This window comes from Oncorhynchus mykiss, chromosome 25, assembly GCF_057628025.1.
Source record: "Oncorhynchus mykiss isolate SJ-2025 chromosome 25, ASM5762802v1, whole genome shotgun sequence".
NCBI classification, from domain to species: Eukaryota; Metazoa; Chordata; class Actinopteri; order Salmoniformes; family Salmonidae; genus Oncorhynchus; species Oncorhynchus mykiss.
The window spans coordinates 26,950,602-26,968,313 of NC_143046.1; the positions used below are offsets into that span (position 1 = coordinate 26,950,602).

A 17,712-nucleotide genomic window follows, 5' to 3' on the forward strand; every position below is an offset into this window, starting at 1 on the left:
TAAAAATGTTCAACAACTGTAAATGTACTTCTCTGTTAGACTGCCATGAGCCCACAGAATCACACCGTTGATTCCGAGGTGGTGTTAATCAGGGTCACAACAGAACTACCACCACGTTTAACACCCACAGAAACATTATCACTCAGAGTCACTGATGATTATGACCAGGGGATTTCTAATCATCCATTGAAGATGGCTGCCTACGTCAGCAGTTCAATTAAGAGTAACCGGCTGATAATATTTTTTACATAATTGTATTATGAAAAACTGAAACCATGATTTCGATTCATATTATTGTAAGGTTCCGTGGCAGAGTTTTTCACTGCACCTACTTCCTCTAATACATGACGAATACTGAGCATAAACTATGCGCTAGCCACAAAATATTCTTATTCTATATAAACAACCACCCCAAACAACAAGCTATGATTTATGGAATGAAAGACACCAGTGGAGGTTATTTTGTTACGTATTCTTCTAATGGTGATTAATGACGTCACTAAACAGTCTACATTCGAATATCATAACCATCACAATCAACTACACTTCAATGCTCACCTGCTGGCTCTCAAAGGTCCAGGCGCTGTCGGGTAAAGACGCGTCTAGAACGTTGATCATCTCCTTAAAGTCAGTGGTGCTGCTGGGCTTAACGAAGGTGAAATCACTGAACTCTGACATGGGAGAGAGACAGGACCTGAAGGACTGACTCTGAGACAACATGTCCCCTCCCAGGACCTCTACGTACTTAATAGGCCCGTCAGTGTTGAGCTGGATCTGCAGGTTTCTATTGGGGTTATTGTAGTCGTCCAAATCGTCCAGTCTCATGCAGCAACTACCGCTGCTCCTGCTGTTTCGAACGCACTTGACCGCTAACATGACAAAAGTCACCAGAGACAGCATGGACACCGAGGCCAGAGAGAGGATCAAATACAGGGTGATTCTCCCGCTTTTCTTGCCGGGCTCTGGCGCTTTCTGCCGGAGGTCCAAGATGGGTTCTTGGAGCCCGTCCTCTACCAGTATGGCCACTGTGACCGTGGAAGACTGTACCGGTTCCCCGTCGTCCTTTATCTCTATAAGCAGCCTCTGAGAGGAGTCGTCCTGCTCGGACACAGCGCGTTTAGTCCTTACTTCCCCTGTGTAAAGATTGACATTGAACAGAGACGCATCTGTGGCCTCCGCCAGTTTATACGAGATCCAGGCGTTATGACCCGAGTCTGCGTCCACGGCCGTTACCTTAGTAACCAGGTGGCCTGCTTTAGAAGAGCGGGGCATCTTCTGGTGAGAGAGCGAGCCCAGGGCAGCGGAGGGGTAAATAACAGCGGGGGCATTGTCGTTCTGGTCCAGGATAAAAACATGGACAGTGGCGTTGCTGCTCAGAGACGGAGAGCCGTGGTCCTTTGCCTGCACCAGAATCTGAAACACCTTCAGTGTCTCATAGTCAAACGAGTGCATGCTGTAGATGCTGCCGTTATCAGAGTTCATATACACATAGGAGGAGACAGACACGCCCTGCACTTTGGAGTCCAGGATACAGTAGGAGATCTTGGCATTATCCCCGAAATCCAGGTCAGATGCAGATACTGAGGAGAGCATGGAGCCTGGTAGTCCATTCTCTTTTAAATAGACATCATAGGAGGACTGAGTGAATTTAGGGGAGTTGTCGTTGACATCAATGATACTGACAGGTATAGTTTTCTTGGTAGTCAGGGGAGGGGAGCCCGAATCTGTGGCTGTTATCTCAATATTATACCCCGAGAAGCTCTCTCGGTCTAAAACACCACTGGTGACCAGTGCATAATTATTAGAAAATGACGGTTTCAAACTAAAATGATAGTCTCGCGGGAGTTGTAACGTAACTTTACCGTTATTACCGGAGTCTAGGTCCCGGGCGCTGATCAAAGCCACGACTGTGCCACTTGGCGCATCTTCTCGCACCGGACTCGGTTGGGAGGTGAGAACGATTTCGGGAGCATTGTCGTTCAGGTCAACCACTTCCACCTGCACACTACAGTGTCCTTCCATCTCCGGGATACCTTTATCTTTAGCAGTGATATCAATTTCAAAGTTTGCAGCAGTTTCGTAATCTAATTTACCTTTCAAAAACATCTCTCCTGTTTCCGTATCAATATCAAATGTAGAAAGTACAGACTCGGGTGTGTGCTCACCAAATGTATATTTTACCTCACCATTTTGTCCATCATCTTTATCCGTTGCCTTAAGTTTAACCATGAAAGCGCCTTTTGCGCTATTTTCGCCGATGGAAGCTTTATACACTGATTTTTCGAATACTGGGATATTATCATTTACATCAAGCACTGTGATTGTTATCTGTGACGTCCCGGATCTGACTGGACTCCCCCCATCTAGTGCTGTCAATAGTAGCTGATGGACAGCTTTTCTCTCTCGGTCAAGTGGTTTCTCTAAAACCAGTTCAGGGACTTTTCTTCCATTACGAAGCTCTTTTACTTTTAAACTAAAACAGTCGTCTTTACTGATGGTATAGGATTTAAATGAGTTGCTTCCCACGTCAGGGTCCTCTGCTCTCTCCAGCGGAAAATGAACACCCGCTACAGTCGATTCTGCAATTTTTAAAGCCTGCTCCTTTGTGAGAAAAGTAGGGGAATTGTCATTTATGTCTCGTATGTCCACCTCAATTCGATGTAACTGTAACGGGTTCTCAATTACAACCTTTAGAGGTAAAATGCAGCTGGCGCTTTGTCCGCATAAAGTGTCTCTATCTATTCTCTCATTGACGATCAGCTCGCCCTTCCCCGCATCTACACTGAAGTACTGCTTACCAGCCTCAGAAGCGACACGCAGCTTACGGTCAAAAATCTCAGATAGTCCCAAACCCAGATCTTTGGCTAGATTTCCTACCACAGAGCCCTGTTTCAGTTCCTCCGGGATGGTGTAGCGAGTCTGTCCGTCTATTGTACTCCACAAGAGAAAGGAATGATGCCACCAAAGAGCCAGCCATCTCCAGTCTCGGTATCCCATTCTCTTTGTCATCCCTGATCTGTTATAACACAATTCCCACTTAAATACTGTCCAGAACCAAGAGCTTCATATCAAAATATATCTCCAGAATGTATATTCCATTTAGCATCTTCCATCAGTTTTGATATAGAAACTTATGTTTAGATTACATTATCCTTCCGTCTGTGTAAGTACATCCCTCTCTCTTCTCCGGCTCGGAGTATTGTAAGGGTTACGCTGCTGAGGCTGAGGGGAGGGAGTAGATCTCTTTGTACAGTTCTGCACACTATTGGTGCACAGCGTGCATCTCTAACACCCAATGAGAGACCAACAGAACATACCTCTTAAAGCCACAGCAGCATCCAGGAGCTGCATATAAGCACTCTGACGCAACACACACAGAGAGAGAGATAGTTATGGTCAACTCACTATTTTTGATATACTGTCTATCTATATTGTTGTGAAATCTATTATGGACAGGGCAGCCCATAGCCAACAGAAAGGAATAGGTTAAAGTGTAAACAACCATGATCATCATATAAATGCGTTCAAGTGTAAACCATGATCAGAAATATTCTCTCTCATTACGCGCAGACATCATCCAAAACACTGCTATTCTAGTGGAGCCCATAGGAAGGAAACACTTGGTTTTACTATTATACATGAACTATTGATTGAGCTGCAATGAATGTGAACAATATACTGTATATCTTACAGCAATTATAAATTAGCCTATCTTTGCCATCGCGGCCACAAAAACAACACAGCTCATTCAGTGGGAATGTCGCTGTCCATGGTGCTGAAACCCTCAGCCTCTTTAAACCAGTCAGACTGAAACATAATCATGCCCAACACGCACTACAGACAGTAACAATAGTTTTTACACTGTCTCGGAGGATTACAACCAAGATTCAAATCATTCAGCTATTTCTAAATCATAGCGAAATCATACAGCAAATTATCTAACGTGGATACACCTAAAGGATGGAACAATTGCGCTGTTTTGTTCAATGGTGAAATTATTTCGAATTGACAAAACACTGCTTGAATTCTAAGTTTCACTCCGACTTCAGTTGCACAGCACAGTTAGTAACTATGCATTTACTGGCTTTAGGACGTGACATATGGAGTCTCAAAATGAACCTACCATTATATTCCATCATTGTAAAGGAAACTACTATCAGAAGAACAAGTTGAGATTTGGTAAATGTTGAAATACAAACTACTATACGTCACAAAACAGTCTACATTCGAATATCATAACCATCACAATCAACTACACTTCACTGCTCACCTGCTGGCTCTCAAAGGTCCAGGCGCTGTCGGGTAAAGACGCGTCTAGAACGTTGATCATCTCCTTAAAGTCAGTGGTGCTGCTGGGCTTAACGAAGGTGAAATCACTGAACTCTGACATGGGAGAGAGACAGGACCTAAAGGACTGACTCTGAGACAACATGTCCCCTCCCAGGACCTCTACGTACTTAATAGGCCCGTCAGTGTTGAGCTGGATCTGCAGGTTTCTATTGGGGTTATTGTAGCCGTCCAAATCGTCCAGTCTCATGCAGCAACTACCGCTGCTCCTGCTGTTTCTAACGCACTTGACCGCTAACATGACAAAAGTCACCAGAGACAGCATGGACACCGAGGCCAGAGAGAGGATCAAATACAGGGTGATTCTCCCGCTTTTCTTGCCGGGCTCTGGCGCTTTCTGCCGGAGGTCCAAGATGGGTTCTTGGAGCCCGTCCTCTACCAGTATGGCCACTGTGACCGTGGAAGACTGTACCGGTTCCCCGTCGTCCTTTATCTCTATAAGCAGCCTCTGAGAGGAGTCGTCCTGCTCGGACACAGCGCGTTTAGTCCTTACTTCCCCTGTGTAAAGATTGACATTGAACAGAGACGCATCTGTGGCCTCCGCCAGTTTATACGAGATCCAGGCGTTATGACCCGAGTCTGCGTCCACGGCCGTTACCTTAGTAACCAGGTGGCCTGCTTTAGAAGAGCGGGGCATCTTCTGGTGAGAGAGCGAGCCCAGGGCAGCGGAGGGGTAAATAACAGCGGGGGCATTGTCGTTCTGGTCCAGGATAAAAACATGGACAGTGGCGTTGCTGCTCAGAGACGGAGAGCCGTGGTCCTTTGCCTGCACCAGAATCTGAAACACCTTCAGTGTCTCATAGTCAAACGAGTGCATGCTGTAGATGCTGCCGTTATCAGAGTTCATATACACATAGGAGGAGACAGTCACGCCCTGCACTTTGGAGTCTAGGATGGAGTAAGAGATTTTGGCATTATCCCCGAAATCCAGGTCAGATGCAGATACTGAGGAGAGCATGGAGCCTGGTAGTCCATTCTCTTTTAAATAGACATCATAGGAGGACTGAGTGAATTTAGGGGAGTTGTCGTTGACATCAATGATACTGACAGGTATAGTTTTCTTGGTAGTCAGGGGAGGGGAGCCCGAATCAGTGGCTGTTATCTCAATTTTATACTCTGAGAAGCTCTCTCGGTCTAAAACACCACTGGTGACCAGTGCGTAATTATTAGAAAATGACGGTTTCAGATTAAAAGGATAGTCTCGCGGGAGTTGTAACGTTACGTTACCGTTTTTCCCGGAGTCTTGGTCTCGGGCACTAATCAAAGCCACTACTGTGCCACTGGGTGCGTCTTCGCGCAACGGACTCGGCTTGGAGGTCAAAATTATTTCAGGAGGGTTGTCGTTTACGTCAACTACCTCCACCCGAACACTACATTGTCCCTCCATTTCTGGAGTGCCGTTATCTTTTGCATTGATATCAATTTCATATGTAGCAGCATTTTCGAAATCTAATTCTCCTTTCAAAAACATCTCTCCTGTGTCTAAATCAATGTCAAATATAGAAAGCACGGCATTGGGGGTGCGCTCACCAAATGAATACTTCACCTCCCCATTTTGAACATCGTCTACGTCTATCGCTTTAAGTTTGACCATAAAAGTACCTTTTGGACTATTTTCGTGTATGGAAACCTTGTACAATGCATTTTCAAACACTGGAAAATTGTCGTTTACATCAAGCACTGTAATAGTTATCTGTGACGTCCCGGATCTGACAGGACTCCCCCCATCTAGTGCAGTTAATAGTAACTGATGGACAGCTTGTTTCTCTCGATCTAGAGGTTTTTCTAATACTAACTCTGGGGCTTTTCTTCCATTATTAAGGTCTTTTACCTTTAAACTAAAGCACTCGTCTTTACTAATTGTATAATACTTGAGTGCGTTACTTCCCACATCTGGGTCCTCTGCGCTCTCCAAAGAAAATCGCCTGCCTACAACAACAGATTCCGCTATTTTCAACGTGAGTTCATTTGTTATAAAATTTGGTGAATTGTCATTTATGTCTCGTATTTCCACCTCAATTCGATACAACTGTAACGGGTTCTCAATGACAACCTGCAGAGGTAAAACGCAGCTGGCGCTTTGTCCACATACAGTCTCTCTGTCTATTCTTTCATTGACGATCAGCTCGCCCTTCCCTGCATCCACACTGAAATACTGCTTACCAGCCTCAGAAGCGACACGCAGTTTACGGTCAAAAATCTCAGATAGTCCCAAACCCAGATCTTTGGCTAGATTTCCTACCACAGAGCCCTGTTTCAGTTCCTCCGGGATGGTGTAGCGAGTCTGTCCGTCTATTGTACTCCACAAGAGAAAGAAATGATGCCACCAAAGAGCCAGCCATCTCCAGTCTCGGTATCCCATTCTCTTTGTCATCCCTGATCCGTTATAACACAATTCCCACTTAAATACTGTCCAGAACAAAGAGCTTCATATCAAAATACCTCTCCAGAATACATATTTCATTAAGCATTATTTCGTTAATTTTGTATCACGATAAGTATGTGTTTAGAGGATGTTGTATCTCCGTGTGTATGACTGCGCCCCCCTCTCTTCTCCAGCTCAGAATATTGTAAGGGTTAAGGTGCTGAGTCTAGGGGGAGGGAGTAGATCTCTTTGAACAGTTCTGCACGCTATTGGTGCACAGCGTGCATCTCTAACACCCAATGAGAGGCCAAAATAACAGCCTTTTTAAAGCCAGAGCAGCATCCAGGAGCTGTCCAAGCGCTCTGACAGAGCAACACACACAGAGAGAGAGAGAGAGAGCGCGCGAGAGAGTGAAGGACTGTATTTTCCATTGAACAATAATACATTGTCTATATTGATGTGAAAAATATTATGGAGAGTCCAGAGGTAGGTTATATTTAAGAATTCATAAATGTGTGAAGCGGCGTCGGAAATATCGTGTGACTTTGCGCACAGATACCAACACATTGGCATTCCAATAGAGCCTCTTGCTTTGAAGAAAATATATTTGACTAGATCTCTTATAGTTTACATAAAATAATAATTGAGTGGCAGAAAAAAGATATCAAAATATCTCTAAATTCGGTGACCAAGTTATCCATTATTTATCAACCGAGCTTTGTTCTGAACCTAAAATAACAAGCATTGATTTGTGCAATGTTGAAACAAAACAGTGTTGCTGCTGGGCTTAACGAAGGTGAAATCACTGAACTCTGACATGGGAGAGACTCTGAGACATGTCCCCTCCCAGGACCTCTACGTACTTAATGGGCCCGTCAGTGTAGAGCTGGATCTGCAGATGTCTGTGTCACACAGGAGGACACAAACACGCCCTGCACTTTGGAGTCTAGGACGGAGTAGGAGATCTTGACACAATCCCCCAGGTCTGGATCAGTAACGGAGGTTGAAAATAATATTTTCCCCGGTGTGTAATTGTCTTTTACATACACTGGTTAGGAAGGCTGAGAGAATAGCGGTAGATTGTCTTTCACATCTAACACATCAACAGTGATAGTTTTCTTGCTGTATAGAGGGGTTTCTCCTGAATCACTAGCACTGATCTCTATACTGGGAGTGACGCTCACTGTCAAGAGGTGCGTTAGTTACCGGTGCATAATGCTTGGATACGGACGGGTTCAATTTGAATGGAGACGTTGGGGACACGCTCAACCTCACCTTCCCATCGTCTCCTGAATCGGGGTCTTTAGCGCTTGGCAAAGCTATCCCATTCCCGATAGGCGAATCCTCCGGAACAGTAGTACTTAGAGACGTCATAATGATCTCTGGGATGTTGCCATTGACGTCAGTTATTTTAAGTTCAACACCACAATGCCCATCCATCTCTGGGTTGCCTTTGTTTTTAGCAATAACGTCAAATACATGTGAATACGTTTTTTCATAATCTAGTTCCGTTTTTACTATAATTACCCCCAGATAAATGGTACATTTCAAATCATGTTGCCACTGAGTCTGGCGTTTGATCGACAAAAGACCTGCTCGATATCCCCACGTTCTTCATCTGGATCTGTCGCTTTTACGGGTAAAATCACAGTGACGTGAGCAACATTTTCGTTAACACTAGCCTCATAATGCTGTCTCTCAAACAGTGGTGCGTTATCGTTAATATCAAGCACCCTAATACTAGTCTCAGAGGTTCCTGAATGTTGTCCCATCACAGTGGTTTTTGTTCGTTAATGTTAATGCAGTAAGAGGGTATTGTTTTTGCAGCTCCATCAGAATCCAGTGCACTTTCGAGTGGAAATCGTGAGCCTGGGTTTGCTGACTACAATCTTCAGCCCCCCTTTTTTCGTAAGAAAACAGGGAGAATTGTCATTAATATCCCCCTGCATTTGAATCTCGACTCAGTGCAGCTGCAAATTCCTTAATATCACTATCTCCAAAGGCAATAGACACGGAACTCTTTGTCCACACATACCCTCTCTGTCTATCCTCTCACTGACGACCAGCTCTCCAAATCCACTCTGAAATCCTGCTTACCAGCCTCCGAGGTTATCCGTAATTTACGATGGTAAATCTCAGATAGTCCCAACCCCAGATCTTTGGCTAGATTTCCTACCACAGAGCCCTATTTCAGTTCCTCCGGGATGATGTAGCGAGTCTGTCCATCTATTGTAACCAACAAGAGAAAGACATGATGACACCGTAGCAGCACCTGCCACACACCCAGTCTATTCCACATGGTCCCACAACACATCAACACCTTTATATGATTCCATCCAACATTCGGCCTCTCGCAGGAGTGGTAATAATCAATCAGTAATCCAAAGTGTCTCATATTCTACAGTGATGGGGAAGCTTTTTGTAGATATCTTTGTACAGTTCTGCACGCTATTGGTGCACAGCATCTAATGAGTTAAACAACAGGATTTAGCTGTCATTTATAGCTACAGTGAACATGTCATTACCTGGGAAACCGATGAAGCACCATAGCAATTCAACATGAGAATTTAAAAAAACATCTATTATCATTATCAGCTGGTGAAGGAACTAAATGTTCTTATTAAATTGTTATAAATTAATTACAGATGGAATACTAGTATGTGCATAGCTATACTGTAAATCATTGCAGAGTTAAAAGAGGTATTATAGGTTGTAAAGCGGTGGTTCTAAAACTCTAGGTATCATACGGGCTCGGGCTAGATGCTTCCTGATGTCTGTGTGGGAGACAAAGGCTCTCCGTTGCCGTCCTGTGGTAACAGAAAGCAGGCGCAGCACAGCCTGAGCACGTCATAAGAGCAACCCACGTGGGTCCGAATATAAATACATCCCACAAGCCGTCTTAAAAATATCTGCATGAGGTCTGAAGAGCAAATGAAAAGAGAGGGGGAGCGGAGATCGCTCTCCCCCACACACACACTTCACTGGCCTATTTCCATGACATTAACTAATTACCTGAGAGCTGAATAGACCGCCCTAATATTTGTGATTTGGACATATTCTATCGAGACTTTTTTTTGGTCGACCACGAATCGGGTCTAGGAGATTAAAGGGTTGCGCGATTTCGTCATCCCTCGAGGTCTGCCTAGCAACACTGGCATCTGACGGAATTATTTATATCCGCAATGAAAAAAAAGCAAAACCTCCAGTGAAAGTAAACGCTATATTATTATACAAATCACAAACCGTAGCTTACATCATATCACAATTGTGCAACGAATGTATCTAAATATGAACACAATATATCAGTTTTGCTATTAGATAATCCGAGTCTGACAGAACGACGAAGGTTGGTAGGGAGAGCGAGAGAGGGAGGGGGAACGCGCTTCCACTGAGCTCTGAAGTGAGTTTCAGCACCACACGGGTGGACAGCCCCACACAAGCGGCCAGCTCGCGCTGCTGCTGAAATGTGGCGGACCGCGTGGTGGCTGCTGCACAGACAGAGTCCTTCCCAAACAAAGACTTTCGAAAACACAACCACAACATACCCTTGCTAACCTCCTCTTCTCTCTCGATTCAAACAGAAAAACGTTCTGCCTTAATAAACAATCCACATGTTTCCAATAACAATTTTGATCGAGCAAATCATTTTGTTTTATAAACCTATTATTTTTAACGCACTGCCAAATCAGGTGCCGAAAGCAGTTATTGTAGGCTACCTACGCCACAACATACTTACGTATAAAAACATTTAGTGACGTAGGATATATATCGTGTTTGAACTTCCATCATACTCTGATCGTTGTCAGATTCGTTCTGACGTGCCTACACGGAGTCACTATAGAGATTTAGTCATCTATATGTCCTTATAGACCGTCTCTACATTGCAACGCTTTCAAACGGATGTGACAACATATAGAATCTGGTATCCACACAACATCCACCCATATAATGAAGGGCTCCAGCCTTATATTCAGCCCCTGTCCTTTGCTTGGAACTGTGAATTACATGTCAATGTATAGTTTATTATATGCAAATGATATACAGTACATCTTCCCAGCTATTGGTGGAATGACACTCAGTGCTGGGTGCCACTGTATATGCGGATCATAAAGGTGCTTCGTTGTCTTACTTTGTCCTGTTTATGAGGTCATTTCAGTCAGTAAGGTCATGGAGGTGTGCACTGTATGTGAGTTGGGATGGTGGAGTCCCTCTAACTTAAAGTATTTCTTACCTTATTTGGAGAGCCAGGGGAGCAACAGAAGACATGTCCGCAACAGCAGCAAAGGAGAGACATGGAAGAGAAGAACAGAGAGACAAAAGAGACGTGGGTTAGCACACGTCTTGGGACAGACACATCCCTGATACTTACCGTTCACCTTTACACCTTGACGGACTCCAGACTGGGTGACAGGGATGATATGCATTGTGATACCTGTGACATTTGGCCAAATGATGATGTTCCCAGAGCTGATCTGCTATGTGAACTGTTTGTGTGCGTCAAAGAAAGGTGGGCTAATATCAAAACAATACAAATAATGAATGTGTCTGCTATATGTGAGGTGTGCTTCTTTGTTCACACAGAGAGAGAGACAGAGAGAGAGAGACAGAGACAGAGACAGAGAGACAGACAGAGACAGACAGAGAGAGAGAGAGAGAGAGAGAGAGAGAGAGAGTGCGAGAACAGATCCTCACAATAATCTGAAGTGAAATGTCTACTGATGATCTGGTGCTTTTGTCCCCAACCAAGGAGGGCCTACAGCAGCACCTAGATCTTCTGCACAGATTCTGTCAGACCTGGGCCCTGACAGTAAATCTCAGTAAGACCAAAATAATGGTATTCCAAAAAAGGTCCAGTTGCCAGGACCACAAATACAAATTCCATCTAGACACCGTTGCCCTAAAGCACACAAAAAACTATACATACCTCGGCCTAAACATCAGCACCACAGGTAAGTTCCACACAGCTGTGAATGAGCTGAGAGACAAGGCAAGAAGGGCCTTATATGCCATCAAAAGGAACATAAAATTCCACATACCAATTAGGATTTGGCTAAAAATACTCAAATCAGTTCTAGACCCATTTGCCCTTTATGGTTGTGAGGTCTGGGGTCCACTCACCAACCAAGAATTCACTAAATAGGACAAACATCAAATTGAGAGACTGCATGAATATCCTCCGTGTACAATGTAAAACACCAAATAATACATTCAGAGCAGAATTAGGCCGATATTCGCTATGATCAAAATCCAGAAAAGAGATGTAAAATTCTACAACCACCTAAAAGGAAGCGATTCCCAAACCTTCCATAACAAAGTCATTACCTACTGAGAGATGAACCTGGAGAAGAGTCCCCTAAGCAAGCTGGTCCTGGGGCTCTGTTCACAAACACAAACGGACCCCACAGAGCCCCAGGAGAGCAACACAATTAGACAATTAGTTTAATGAGAAAACAAAAATATAATTACTCTACACATTGGAAAGAATTAACAATTAGCAAACTAGAATGCTATTTGGCCCTAAACAGAGAGTACACAGTGGTAGAATACCTTACCACTGTGACTGACCCAAAATTAAGGAAAACTTTGACTATGTCCAGACTCAGTGAGCATAGCCTTGCTATTGGCTCTCAAGAGGAGAAAGGCTACAAAATGAGGTGGAAACTGAGCTGCACTTCCTAACCTCCTGCCAAATGTATGACCATATTAGAGACACATATTTCCCTCAGATTACACAGACCCACAAAGAATTTGAAAACAAATCCAATTTTGATAAACTCCCGTATCTATTGGGTGAAATACAACAGTGTGCCATCACAGCAGCAACATTTGTGACCTGTTGTCACAAGAAAAGGGCAACCAGTGAAGAACAAACACCATTGTAAATACAACCCATATGTATGCTTATTTATTTTCCCTTTTGTACTTTAACTATTTGCACATCATTACAACACTGTATATAGACATAATATATTTGAAATGTCTTTATTCTTTTGGAACTTCTGTGAGTGTAATGTTTACTGTTAATTGTTATTGTTTATTTCACTTTAGTTTTTTTGTTGATGTATCTAGTTCACTTGCTTTGGCAATGTAAACATATGTTTCCCATGACGATAAATGTGATTGAATAGAGAGGGTGGATACAGAAGACAAGACTTAATGAAAGAGAAATACAACACCCTTATTGACCCAGCCTCTCTAAAACAGGAGTGTGAGCGGTGGAGTTGATCATCATCTGCATGTCCCAGCCAGAACGCTGATAGCCCCATTTAAGGAGGACTGAGGGTGTGTCCAATATGGCTCCCTATTCCCTATGTAGTGCACTACTTTGACCAGAGTTCTATGGGAACCTGGTCCAAAGTAGTGCACTATATTGGGAATAGGCTGCCATTTCACTATGCTGCAGTACAGGACGTTGCCATGCTGCAGAGGAACACAGGAACAGCAGGTGCACTCGAGGAGATGCCCAGGGAGGATGTATTCTTTATTAATTACATGCTTTCCCGCTGTGCGTCTGATAGAGGAACAGAGCTTGTGGTACTGTGTGTTACACATTGATAACCACTATGATACACAAGAATGCACATGTACCAGTCAATAGAAAATCAATGTATAGCCTGTGATCAAAGGAAACAACATCTACAGAGCCTTGAGGGTTTAGTTTAGACAGCGTTTTCACACTCCCAGTCAGAGCAACAGGGAGGTGAAACCGTGAAAGGTATTCAGGGCAGCGTCCATCTTCTGGAAACAGAGAGGTAGAGCCTTCAACATACCCCCACTCCACCCTCTCATACACCCTCTCTCCCACCAATCCAACTCTGAGCCCAAGGACACTGCACCTCTGTGTCCTAAACAGGGGGTGCGTCTGCCCTCTTTAAAGCCCACAGCTGCCTGTATCCCATCAGACAGCAGACACTGCATCTGCTGATTCCCCCCTGTGTACCGCACCACAATGGTACAGTCCTGACAGTGAGTCAGCTTGTTGCTACGGCAACACATCCCACCTCTCTTCCTGAGAGTGGAAAAAACAGAAGTATGTAGAAAACAGAATGGAGGGGAGAAGAGAAGAGAGAAAGGAAGGGTGATAGGGTGTCTAAAAGGTTCCTCATACACTGTAGTCCTCTCTTCTAATCATTCATCACTTACCAAGGCACCAATACAATTAGTAGTGTATCTAAGTTAAGAATGTACAGGCTTGTGGACAGCAGCAATAACCTACTGACCAGTTACATCAAGAGACCAGAGGGAGAAAGAGCTCCTCTGATAAACACAACACAGGTGTGACTTTGGACACCCAAATGCGTCCATGGTTTTATGCACACAGTACAAAATGTTTTGGAACGAGCAGAGGAGATCTCGCTCTCCCTCTTCCTCCTCCAGCTCTCTCACACTCACTGAATCAGAACGGTGCAGCTGGAGAGGGGGGAGGGGAGAGAAGCAGAGAATCAACGAGATCAGGAAGAAAAAGGAGAGGACCAACACATCTAGAATGCCTTACAGAGGAAACAGCTAACCAAAAGGCCTTTGCCACAAACATACATGTTGAACCATCCCCAAAATTATTATCGCTGTCACCACTACTTTTATCCACGGACATCATCACTGGTAATGATCATGACAATAATGACATTGAGACTATTAACAATAACCATCATTGTGATTGTGATCACATTACTAATCATATTGACTACATTGCAGTAGCCATTTAGTGCATACTAACGATTTCTTCCTGCTAGTGTAGTGTCAGGGCTTAGCCTCAGACTCACAGCAAAATGGCTGCAGTGAGTCTATCCAGCCTGACAGATCAGAACATCGTCACACACCACCACCCACATGCCCTGACCTCAGGACTATCACCTAGTGTGTGTGTGTGCGTCGCGGAGTGTGTATCATGTGAATGTCTGTGACTCACCACCTGGACCTAAGAGTAATATAACAGGTGAATGTGGTCCTTCATATACACTGAGTGTACAAAACATTAAGAACACCTAATCTTGAGTTGCACCCCCATTTGCCCTCAGAACAGACTCAACTCATCAGGTCATGGACTCTACAAGTTGTCGAAAGCGTTCCACAGGGATGCTGGCCCATGTTGACTCCAATGCTTCCCACAGTTGTGTCAAGTTAGCTAGATGTCCTTTGGGTGGTGGACCATTCTTGATACACACGGAAAACTGTTGAGCGTGAAAAACCCAGAAGCGCTGCAGTTCTTGACACACTCAAACCAGTGTGGCACCTACTACCATACCCTGTTCAAATACACTTAAAAATGTTGTCTTGCCCTTTCACACTGTGAATGGCACACATACACAATCCATGTCTCAATTGCCTCAAGGCTTAAAAATCCTTCTTTAACCTGTCCCCTCCCCTTCATCTACACTGATTGAAGTGGATTAAACAGATGATCAAAAGTTATGATCAATAAGGGATCCGAACTTTCACCTGGTCAGTCTACGTCATGGATGGAGCAGGTGTTCATCATGTTTTGTACACTTAGTGTGTGTATGTATGTGTGTGTGTGTGTGTGTGTGTGTGTGTGTATGTATGTATGTATGTATGTATGTATGTATGTATGTATGTATGTATGTATGTATGTGTGTATGTATGTGTGTGTGTGTGTATGTGTGTATGTGTGTGTGTATGTGTGTGTGTGTGTGTGTGTGTGTGTGTGTGTGTGTGTGTGTGTGTGTGTGTGTATGTATGTATGTATGTATGTATGTATGTATGTATGTATGTGTGTATGTATGTGTGTGTGTGTGTGTGTGTGTGTGTATGTGTGTATGTGTGTGTGTGTGTGTGTGTGTGTGTGTGTGTGTGTGTGTGTGTGTGTGTGTGTGTGTGTGTGTATGTATGTATGTATGTATGTATGTATGTATGTATGTGTGTATGTATGTGTGTATGTGTGTATGTGTGTGTGTGTGTATGTGTGTATGTGTGTATGTGTGTATGTGTGTATGTGTGTGTGTGTGTGTGTGTGTGTGTGTGTGTGTGTGTGTGTGTGTGTGTGTGTGTGTATGTGTGTGTGTGTGTGTGTGTGTGTGTGGTGTGTGTGTGTATATGTATGTGCCCAGTTCCCTGCACATTGCTCAAAGGGCCAGGCCAGGCCAGGTGAATACTCATAACGCCAATGACTGCTTTGAGCACCTGAGACTCAGTGTTCAGAGGACATCTGCCTCATCATCAGAGCCAAAACTGCCTCTCTTCTCTTCAGGCCTCTTCAGGCCTGCACACTGAATGCACGTACACAACGTGTCCCCATTTTCATTCTAATTATTGTCCATTGAATGTAGAGAGGCAAAGGAACCTTTGGCTGTAGACTATTGAGACAGCCTGGGACTGTGCCCCTTGGCCTGTAGGATTGAAGGGCTGTAGGACACTTCAGGGAAACAGGACATTCTTACTACCAGGCCAGAGAAAACAGAACATCAGATCACCACAGCTGAGAGCCTGAGGGTTTACTGTCATGACTGAAACAGACTGAGGGTAACGATGATAAGATTCAGGGGTACATGTCAGTAGAAGCAGAGTTGCCTCCCTCCTCAAAACCATGAACTGAGATGACAGCATACTGTTGGAGTGATTCCACAAGGAAGGATGATTAAAGAAAACATAAATGACATGTTCCCGCTTCTCTGTACTTACATCAGATCACACACAGTCACAACACAGACTTATGGATAGAGCTGACAAACTGTGAGTGTGGTCTCAACTCCCCTTAGCAGAATATTTGAGTGTGTGCAGGAGTGTGAGAGAGAGGATAAAGTCACTAACAAATCATCCAGACATCCCTGATATCTAATCAATGATCTTAATGGGGCAGGGGGAGCAGAGGAATCATATATGTGAGAATCAGAACTTCTAACCCCACTTTCCAGAAGGCTAGATAAGAAGCAAGCACGCACACACAAACATACGCATGCACAGCACACACACGGCTCAATGCATCCTGATCACCATACACAGCAACCATGCTCAAATACTGCTCAAATTCCAATGTTAATCTTCAGACAGAGCAACACACTGTAGAGAAACAGCTGCTCACCAGATGACTGGGCCAGTGAGGAAGGAAGTACAGTATTAACAACAGCTGTGGGAAAGCAGTTTCTTCCCATATCAATGTGGACAGTCACAAGGTCTAGAAACTACAGGGCCTCGGCTCAGGGTGGCATCCAAAATGGCTGACAAGGCAGGGGACTGCTAAATTCTGCTCCAGAGGACTACAGCCTTGACATATGTCAGCAAACCACTGTTCTACAGTTCAAAGGTCATCCAAGTGGGGATCTGAACCAGAAGCGAGAAGTCATATCCAAGGGTCACCCACACACCATCCACATCTATGCACTGGACTGGAACATTCAGGGCTAGACCGAGGGGTGTATGGGTCGGTGGGGTCTGACCCCCACAGAGACACAGTAAGTTCAAGGGTTTATGGTCCATAGTAAAAGCCTTCCTCGCTGACAAGCCTGAGAACCAGGGTTTAGTGGTTAAAAAATGGTTTAAATGGGTAAAACGGACACAGATGTGGGGTGATAATGATGATAGACTGTTTCCAGAGGGACAGAGGTTTCCTCCATAAAACCTCAAGCGTTTTTGTGTCATGTCAGATGTTTATGAGGCATGTGCTACTCATCTACACAGAAACATTCAACACAAACACATACAAAATGCCTGTGCAGTATGTACACAAACAGACAGCCTGTTGTCTATGCCAGGCCCACACTCTCCATCTACAGACACCGACTGAAACTACACCACCTCTAGCATTAGATACTATGTCCCCCCACACAATAAAGCCAGCATCATGACCACCTTACTAAGAATTTAACAACATTGACATACAATAGGATCACCACGTTGTGAAAAAGAGTGACCATCACCTATTTTATGAGGATACCTATCAGTTGACGGGACACACTCTTTTCACGCCACTTCGATACAAAGTGATTTTCATGGCATGTTAGGAGAGCATTTTCGCTATCCCTAACCCCTTTCCTAATCTTAAC

The 17,712-nt window shown here is 44.2% G+C and overlaps 1 protein-coding gene and 2 pseudogenes across 44 annotated transcripts in view; all 3 read right to left on the reverse strand.

Moving 5' to 3' along the window:
- LOC110504427 (protocadherin gamma-A11-like) overlaps window positions 1-17,712 on the reverse strand; it is a 244,201-nt gene that overhangs the window by 47,068 nt on the left and 179,421 nt on the right. The window lies entirely within an intron of this gene.
- Window positions 541-3,009, reverse strand: LOC149971588 (protocadherin gamma-C5 pseudogene; annotated as a pseudogene). Its single transcript, XR_016491602.1, has one exon. The product of XR_016491602.1 is annotated as a protocadherin gamma-C5 pseudogene (transcript).
- Window positions 3,002-9,166, reverse strand: LOC110504887 (protocadherin gamma-C5 pseudogene; annotated as a pseudogene). Its single transcript, XR_016491603.1, has one exon. The product of XR_016491603.1 is annotated as a protocadherin gamma-C5 pseudogene (transcript).